The sequence below is a fragment of the Sorex fumeus genome, unplaced genomic scaffold (genome assembly GCF_029834395.1).
Source record: "Sorex fumeus unplaced genomic scaffold, SorFum_2.1 ptg000054l, whole genome shotgun sequence".
Lineage (NCBI taxonomy): Eukaryota > Metazoa > Chordata > Mammalia > Eulipotyphla > Soricidae > Sorex > Sorex fumeus.
The window spans coordinates 45,845,616-45,855,351 of NW_026606111.1; the positions used below are offsets into that span (position 1 = coordinate 45,845,616).

At 37.2% G+C, this 9,736-nt stretch overlaps 1 pseudogene; it reads right to left on the reverse strand.

Moving 5' to 3' along the window:
* Positions 1-7,589: 7,589 nt before the first annotated feature.
* On the reverse strand, positions 7,590-7,683 carry LOC130033813 (uncharacterized; annotated as a pseudogene).
* Positions 7,684-9,736: the final 2,053 nt, after the last annotated feature.

Consider the following 9,736-nt stretch of genomic DNA (forward strand, 5'->3'; position numbering starts at 1 on the left):
AGAGAGAGAGAGAAAGAGAAAGAGAGAGAGAGAGAGAGAGAGAGAGAGAGAGAGAGAGAGAGAGAGAGAGAGAGAGAGAGAGGTGCCTGCCATAGTGTAGAGACAGCAGGCTGCCAGGTGGGGTTTGGGGTTGGGAGAGGGAGTGGTGGGAGAGAAACTGGGGACATTAGCAATGGAACTGTATACTAGTGGAGGTTAGGTGTTAAAATATCCTATGATTGAAACTGAATCATGAAAAGGTTTGTAATATGTGTCTCCTGCAGATTCAATACAAAAACATGATATTTAGATTCTACCACCATGACTAACCTATGAATTTGCTGAAATTTATTTTTATCACCTTGGCTGGGCTCATTGCATGGATGGCTGTGTGGTAAAACTTTTTCATTTTATGGGGACTGAAGAGACAAAAATCATAGGGTTGGGACTTCTGGTGGAAGGAGAGAAGAGCACAAAACACCCTGTTGACCACACCTCAGCAGGGTCACCTAAGTTGCGTGATGACAGATCTCCTTCACTGATTTCTTCTGTTGTAATGTGGAAAACTGAAAAGACTTTGCAGGCTGACAAGAGGTTGTCTCCTCCAGTTCTCACTATCTTCTTTTCGATTAGAATTGTTTAAAGATTATTTGAAAAATTTGGAGCTTAATGATTTGTTCTCATATATTTCCCCTAAATTGTGTCAGTGGGCATTGATCCAGGAAGGCCAGCATGAAAAAGTTGAGGTGTATGTCTTAACCACCAATGCCAACACTACTGTAAGTATGGAATCCAAAGTACAATAGTAAAAATTCAAAATGTGTTTGTCAAGGAAATCGGTGGGAATGCAGGAAGAAATGGGTAATTTGTTGGTGGAGGGATAAAGACACTGGTGGTGTGATTAGAATTGGATATTGTATGACAAATCTCCAATATAAATGACTTTGAAAATCAAAATTGCCTAAATTTAAAAAAAAGGAGAAGTCAACTTACGTCTATATTTCAAGAAGGCTTGCCTTGGCAAATTTTGGCAGAGAGACCATAGTTGGTAGAGAGAGGGAGAAAGAAAGGGAGAGTTGACAGTTGGGAAGAGAAGCCTGGATATCATGGAAGAGATGAAAGCTGATCTTAGAAGATTTGGAGCCATCAGAGTTTAGAGAGTTAAATGGTGAGAACATTGCAGTTTAGATACTTAAATAGTGAGATTGGTTTCAGTCATCAGCACTGTATACATAGAAAGACTTCAAAGACCTCACAGATATTCAGGCTATAATAACTATCAAGGGAAGCGTTTTTTTCCTGAAGCAATATGTAAGGATAATATATTGCCAGGAAGAATGATAAGAAGTTGGTTCTCTTTTTTACAGATTAATACATTAGAGATGAAAACTTTTATACAAAGGAATCTATCATCTTGTCCTGTTGCTCTGTTTTCTTGTTATCATTCCATTCTCCCCCATGACCCTACCTAATCAGGGCTCTCGACATTTCTCAGCAGTGTCACCACATAGCCTCAGAGCATGTGTTAACTGCAGGTAGCTCACAGCTCTCATGTTTGCCCCCCATCCAAGCCAGAGCCATCCTTCTGAAACCAAGGATATTTGCTGAAGGCCCATTCTTCCTTGAAGTGGCAGTCAGGGTTTACCTCTTCTTAATCATTTTGATTACAAATTTAGATGTATGTCACTATACTAGTGACAGGGATTTTCCAAACTATGGAAAGCATAAACATTTCCATTTCCCCCACGAATTTTGGGCTAGTTATTTTCTATCCACTGCTAATAATTTGTGATAATTAGGAAACAGAACTGAAGTAAAAACAGGGACATTTGTCAATTTGGTGCCATGACTAATCATTCTTAGTATAAGTATATATTTCTAGAAAAAAAAATGCAGAAGAAAATGAGTTGGTTGCTAGCAAAGAATGCCAAACCTCTGCCAAAAATTCTTTGAAAATAAAAATTCTGACTATGGACTGAACATGATTACAATTTAATGCCTCTTTTGCAGACCACAACACCCAAAAGGAGAGAGAGAACAAAAGGGAATGCCCTGCCACAGAGGCAGGGTCGGATGGGGGGGATCTGTGTGGGAGGGATACTGGAATACATGGTGGTGGAAAATGGGCACTGGCGGAAGAATGGGCATGTGATCATTGTATAATCAAAACCCAAGCACAAAAATTTGTAAATGTACAACTGTACATCATGGTGTTTCAGTAATAAAAATTTTAAAAAAATAAAATAAAATAAAAATTGTTTCGTCTGCCAGAGATCAGCAGATGGGAACCTGAATGAAGGCAAAAGATTGAATTGGTTGAGTTTTATTTTTCCTTGAGTATATTAATTTGATTTTGGAGTCAATTTATATGAGAGTTCATCAAGACACAGAAATTTTTAGCACTTCTCTTGTTTAAAAGTATAGTGATACACCATATCTCTATCTAACATTCTTTTTATTTCTGATAGTTTGACACAAAAGATACGTCATAATCATAGATAAATGTAAATTATTTAAATACTTTTTTGATTATTTAAAATTACCTTATAGAATTACATTATAAAATTTCATAAAATTTAAGATTATGCAGAATCAACTAGCATGTATCATATTACACTCACTACTGAAAGGCCTACTCTGTCATTCACCATTGTGCAGTTTTTCCACTTTGATAACACCTTTCCATCTGGTAAGTAAATAGTCTCATAGTTCTAAAGTTTGTTTTTATTGCTTTGAAAAGATCAAAATTATGTAATTTTCAACATTGGATGAAACTAGAGGATATCATGCATGTAAAGTTAGCCTTAGGGAAAGGAGCAGATACAGAGAGATCTTTCTCATATGTGGGATGTAAAGACACACAGCCAGGTAGCAACAAAGGTTCAAGAGCAATGCAAGGGGAGAACTGATCCACACAATTAGGTCAGGGGATTAGGAGGGAGGGATTCTGGGGGATTGGGGGAGAGGGAGGGTTTGTTATTTGAGAGAATGAGGAGTGTCATGTTGGAATTATGTGTATGAGAAACCATTGTTAATTGAATTATAAATCATAGAATATAAATAATGTTTTAGACGTTTGTCTGTCTCATTTTATTCTTTTAATTTGTTTTCTCCATATTCCACATATGCCTGAATTTGTAGGATGCCTATCTTTCTCTGCCTGGTTTTTGTCACTAAACATAATTTCCTCATGTTATACATTTTATATACAAATAATAAGAAGAGTTCACTTCATACAACTGAGTAGTATTCCATTGCTTTTCCACCTTTCATTTTCAAAATTTGTGGTTTAAAAGATACAAATATTGGTTTTAATAATGCTCTGGGGTTTTAAAAGTTTTAGTTTAGTGAAACAAAATATATTTTATTGAAAAGCCCTTAGAAACTTGTGAAACAGTTGTAGGGTGGAATGGAATATATGTTCAAGCGAGAACAGTCATTTAACAAAACAAGCAAAGAGAGACATAGAGAAAGGAAGCACGGTATTTATTCAAGGGAGAACACAAGCTTGAGGAACAAGCCCACTCTGGTAGTTTAGGAATAAGAACTTGGATTGGTATGAACTTCACTTGTGCACTTTAGGGGAGAACCTGAGTGAAACTATTATAAGTACGTTCAGGATCATGATACACTGGAGTCTGCACTTGGAGTGAGGAGGGTAGAGAGTTCTTTGGGGAGATCCGAACTATAGAGAACAGTAATAGTATAACACGAATGATAGTATCTTACCGTGGGATTCCAAAAAAATCTTTAACAGTGGCGTCAGAAATGATAACATTCTTAGGTATTTGGGTTTCCTGTGGAAACAACGGGAAAGCTGAGTTTATGCTCTGGATGCCTCCGCCTGAAACAAGGTCAACAAGTCATGAATGAAAAATTTCAAGTTAGATGGATCAAGGATACTGATCCCAGGGGAAGGCTAGCTTTTGGGTGGAAAATTTCTACTGCTGGCCTGATGTAGGTTCTGATCCTGGGATACGTAACAGAAAGGAGGTAGTGACAGGTATCCTCAGAAGTGAAGCCTCTGAGACAGAATTCATTCATGCCAACTTATGGGTTATCAATGTTTGCTCATGGCTGCTACCATTATAACATGCCATTCAATGGTTTTGTGGTTTCAATTTACTGTGTCAATGTAAAGATGAAGTTTCCAAATGGAAGTTAAAAATCTGAGGCCCTCAAGATGATGAATTATGGGGAGGGGGGGAGCTGGAGCTATAGTACAGCAGGTAGGGCATTTGCCTTGCACACGGCCTACCCAGGTTAGATTCCCAGCATCCTGTATGGTCCCCCCAAGCACCGTGAGGAGTAATTCCTGAGTGCAGAGCCAGGAGTAACCACGGTGCATCGCCACGTGTGACCCAAAAACGCAAAGAATGATGATCTGGGATTGATCCTTAGCATTGCAAACGGCATTATTTTTTAATTTTTAATTTTTTCTTTCTTTCTTGCTTGCTTGCTTTGTTGTTTTTTGGGTCTCACCTGGCTATGTATAGGGGTTATTTTTTATTTTTTAAAAAACTTATAATTTTTCCTTTTTACATGTGGTTTAAAAGTAAATCTAAAATATTTTAAATTAAATATATGTGAAGAAGAATAAAATTCACGGGAACTATTTAGTGTTGTTAATGATACAGGAGTCAGAATTTTGAGGTTAATTGTATGGGTATTGCATAAATAATTTTTCCCCATTACGTGGGCTGTCTTTCGATCATGGTCACCATTTTTTCTGAGTTGCAGAAACTTCTTAGTTTAATGTAGTCTCATTTGTTTATCTTCACTTCCTCTTCCTTGGTCAGTTGTGTTTCATTCTAGAAGTTTCCCTTAGCTTTAATGTCATGAAGGGATCTTCCCACATTTTTCTTCATATATCTTAAGAATTCAGGTATGATAGTGAGGTCTTTAATACATTTGATCTGACTTTGTGCCTGGCACTATAAAGAGGTCTGAGTTCATTTTTTTTTGCATATTGCTGTCCAGTTTTCCCAGCACCAGTTGCTGAAAATACTTACTAGCTCAACTTCATACTTCTTGAGCCTTTAAGAAAGATTAGGCAATAATAATCTGAGGGCCAGCGTCAGGATATTTGACTATATTCCATTGATCTGAGGCCTGTCTTTATCTGAATATCATGGTATTTTGATTACTAAAACTTTGTAGTAGGGTTTGAAGTTGGGGAAGGTGTTCCCTTCTTCTTTTTACCAAAGATTGCTTTAGCTCTTCATGGGAGTTTATGGTTTTGTATGAGTTTTAAGAGTGTTTAATCTATTTCTTTGAAAAATGTTATGGGTATCCTTATAGAAACTGCATTAAATCTTTATAGAGCTTTGGGGTGTATTGCCATTTTTACAGTGTTAAACCTCTCAATCCATAAGCATGGGATGTGATTCCACTTCCTCATATACTCTCTTATTTCGTGAAGTAGTGTTTTGAAGGTTTTTTTTTTTTTGGTATAGTTCCTTAACCATTTTAGTTGATTCTATTATACTCTATTTTCTGAGGTATTATTTTGAATGGGATTGTTTTTCTCTATCTCTTTTTTCTCTTTCATTATTAATATATGGGAAAGCCATGTAGTACCAGATATTGATTTTGTAATATGCTACTTTACTAAACAAATCTATTGTTCCCAGGAGCTTTTTTGTAGATTCTTTGGGATTTTATAAGTATAGTATCATGTCATCTCCAAATAGTAAAAGCTTGTGTTCTTCCTTTTTTATATGGATGCCCTTGATATCTTTTTCTTTTTACCGAAATCTTATGGCAAGTACTTTAAGTACTATGTTGAATAGGAGTGGTGAGAGTGGGTAGCTTGTTTTGTGCCTGATTGTATTCTGGGATTCTAGTTCATTGATTTCTGCTCCAAGACTTTGGTTTTTCCCCCTTGAGAATAATGCTTGCTGTGGGTTTGTGGTAATTTGCTTTGACTAGATTGAGGAAAGTACTTTCAACTCCAATTTTGTTGCGAGTTTTTCATCATGAATGGGTGCTGGATCTTATCAAATGCTTTATCTACATCTATTGATATGATCATATGACTTTTATCTTTATTTTATTGAGATGGTGTATTCTGTTGATTGACTAGAGAATGTTAAGCCATCCTTGCATCCCCAAGCTAAACCTACTTGGTCATAGTGTGTGATCTTTTGTTGAGTTTCTGGATTCTCTTTGCTGGTATTTTCTTGAAAATCTTTGTATCTGTATTCATCAAGGAAATAGGTCTGTAATTTTCTGTTTTTGTGGTGTCTCTATCGATTTGAGTATTAGGGTGATCTTTGCCTCATAGAAGCTATTTGGGAGTATTTCTGTTTCTTCAATTTCCTGGAAAATCTTAAAAATGTTGGAAGCAGTTCCATTTTAAAGGTTTGAAACAGTTCACTATTGAATCCATCTGGGCCATGGATTCTGTTTGCAGGGATACTTTTGACCATCATTTCAATTTCCTTGGTAGTGATAGGTTAAAGTATTCCAAATCATCTTGGTTCAGCCTTGGGAGGTAATTGGAATCCAATAATTTATCAATTTTTTCAAGATTCTCTCATTTCCTGCTGCAAAGATTCTCAAAATAATCTCTGATGATCCTATGGATTTCTGTACTTTCTATTAGGACACCCCACTTTGCATTTCTGATTCGATTTATTAAAATTCTTTCTCTTTGTTTCTTTGAGAGGCTTCTCATGGTTTATTGATCTTATTTATTTTCTCAAAGAATCAGCTTTTTCTTTTATTGGTCTTTTGGATTCTATTTTGGGATTCTAGCTCATTGATGTCTGGTACAAGTTTTATTATTTCCTCCCTCCAGCCTAGTTTGGACTACTTTTGTTGGTCATTTTCCAAAATCTTGAGCTCTAATTTATTCATGTAGGCCCTTTCTTTCTTCCTGATGAATTCTGGCAGAGCTATAATCTTTCCTCTTAACACTGCTTTTGCTGTGTCCCACAAGTTATGGTAGCTTGTGTCCTCATTCTCATTTGTTTCTGGAAACTTTTTATTTCCTCTTTGATATCTTCTCTAAGCCAATGGTTGTTCATTACTTCCATTAAAGAAAATATTTCCTTGCTGAGCTTCAGTCTGTTTGATCTATGGAGACGTGACAAAGAAGTGTTGAAATCTCCTTCTAGTATTGTGTTGCTATCAATGTTTTTCTATAAGTCAATTAGAAGTTGTTTTTAAGTATTTTGCTGGTCTGTCATTAGGATCATATACATTGAGGAGGGTGAGTTCTTTCTGATGTACATATCCCATGACCACTAAGAAATGACTTTCACTGTCTCTGATAACCTTTAGCCTGAAGTCCATGTGGTCTGATACTAGTATGGCCACTCCAGCTTTGTGGAGGTGATATTTTCTTGAAATCTTGTTTCCCAAACTTTTACCTTTAGCCCATGGGTGCTTTGATTGTTCAGATGTGTTTCCTGAAGGCAGCAGAATGAATGTTGGTTTCAGTTTTCTAATTCATCTTCCCATTCTGTGCCTCTGAATTGGCACATTTAGTCCATTGACATTGAGAGAGATTTTTGTGATTGGGATTTGTGCTCTCTTTATGTAGAATTTTTGTACTTGTGGGGATTGTCTTAGCTTAAAGTAGACCTGTTCATTCTTCTTGCAACAAAAATATGGAATGCTTTACAAGTTTGCATATCATCTCTGTGCAAGGACCATGCTCATCATTTTATCATTTCAATTTTAGTATATGTGTTAAACTTAGTAGGAGTTAATTTTTCCATATTTTTCTCTTCTTATTACTTTGAGTGTTGTCCTTCCTCACTCCTATGGCAGACAATGATTCCTAATCAAGGAATGTATTTCAAAGCAGCATGAATAAATAGATTTAGAAATTTAATGTCCCAGAAAGAAAAATATGGTTTTTACCATATTATCTTTTACCATACCCTAGGCATCAGTTTTACAAAATAATTCTTTTGGAAGATGGGATATGAGTTTGTTTAATGTCGTTCCCTGAAACCTTAATTAAGACCATTAAACTAGAGCCTTTTGCTTTTCTCGCCTCAGTCTCGTGTACATCTCCAGGAAAAGGTGGATGGTGTTGTCTGCACTTTGACCACCTTGAATGTATGTAGGATTTTTCTCCTGAAGGATGAGGTGAGAAGCATATTGATGATTTCATTCCACCTTATTACAAGTTCAACTTGAACGGAAGGTGAGACTCATGTGGCTCCTATAAAGGACAGAACAAAGGGTCTCAGTGAAGTTTAATGGCCAACTGATATTAACAACATAGATGACTCATAGTAACCTGTGTGCATCTTTGTGTATAGTGAGTTTCATATCTACTGATAGTGATTCTCAGTCATGACACATGGGCAAAACAGACCTGTAATTAAAAATCTAGTTCTCTTAGCAGAGTGGGCTCTCTGACGTGATTGAACAAGTTTGTAGTAATTTATTACTAAGCACATAAGTATTTTCAATGATGCGTACTTTTCGATCTAAAATTAATTCCAAATATGTCTAAAACAACAGTCTCCTGACCTTGCACCTGGCTTTCCTCACTGGGGCCCCTTGGAGATGGCGGGGTGAGATTCCCTCACCGCCCTGAGCATAGCCCCGGCAGCTGAAGACCTCTGCAACCAGCCATAGGTACGCTTAGAGACCACTCTTCCCAAGCTTGAAGGAGCCTCATGCATGAAGGAACTGGAAGAGGAACCCAAATGTGCGGGACCAGGGCATGAGATCTCCATGGCTGCTCAGATCAAGAATGTGCCCGCTCCTTCCAGATCCCCCATCTTCTAGTAATTAAGTGTTACAACCACGAACTACCCCTGGATCCATGTAATTCCCTCAATAGCCAACATCCAGAGACTGGATCTTATTTAGAAGACAGCAACTCTGATTGTCCAGTTCTCACTCTCAGAGAACCTGGTAGGCTTCTGCGAGTATCTTGCCCGCATGTTGGAGTCTTTGTTTCTGGTCAGTTTCTTTTGAGGTACAGAAGCTGCTTAATTTAAGATAGTTCCCTTTGTTTATCTCTGCTTCCAGTTGCTTGGCAAGTGGCGTGTTATATTTGAAGATACCTTTAGCTTCAATATCGTGGAGGGATTTGCCAACCTTGTCATCACTGTACCTGAGGGATTCTGGTGTGATGTTGAGGACTTTGACCTATTTTTATCTGACTTTTGTGCATGGTGTTAGGTAGAGGTCTGAGCTATTTTTTTTTTTGCATGCAGCTGTACAGTTTTTTCTGCACCGTTTGTTTAGAAGGACTCTCTTAAACCACTTCACGTTTCTTGCTCCCTTATCAAAGATTAGATGATTATATATTTGAGGGTGTGTGTCAGTATATTCAATCCTTTTCCATTGGTCTGCAGCTGAGCCTTTGTTTCAGTCCCATGCTGTTCTCATTATTATCGTTTGCAGTAGAGTTTGAGGTTGGGGAAGGTGTTGCCTCCATCGTCTTTCCCCCAAGAATTGCTTTAGCTATTCGTGTGCGTTTATTGTTCCATGTGAATTTCAGGAATGCTTGACCAATTTCTTTGAAGAATGTCATTCTTTGAAGAATACCCATGACATTCAATGGGATCAAGTTGAATTTTTACAATGCTTCTTGGAGAATGTCATTCTTTGAAGAATACCCATGACTTTCAATGGGATCAAGTTGAATTTTTACAATGCTTCTTGGAGAATTGCCATTTTGACAATGTTAATTCTCCCATTCCATAAGTAGTATATATGTTTCCATTTCCTCGTGTCGTTTTTAATTTCCTATTGTATAGGTCCTTTACCTCCTTAGTTAAGC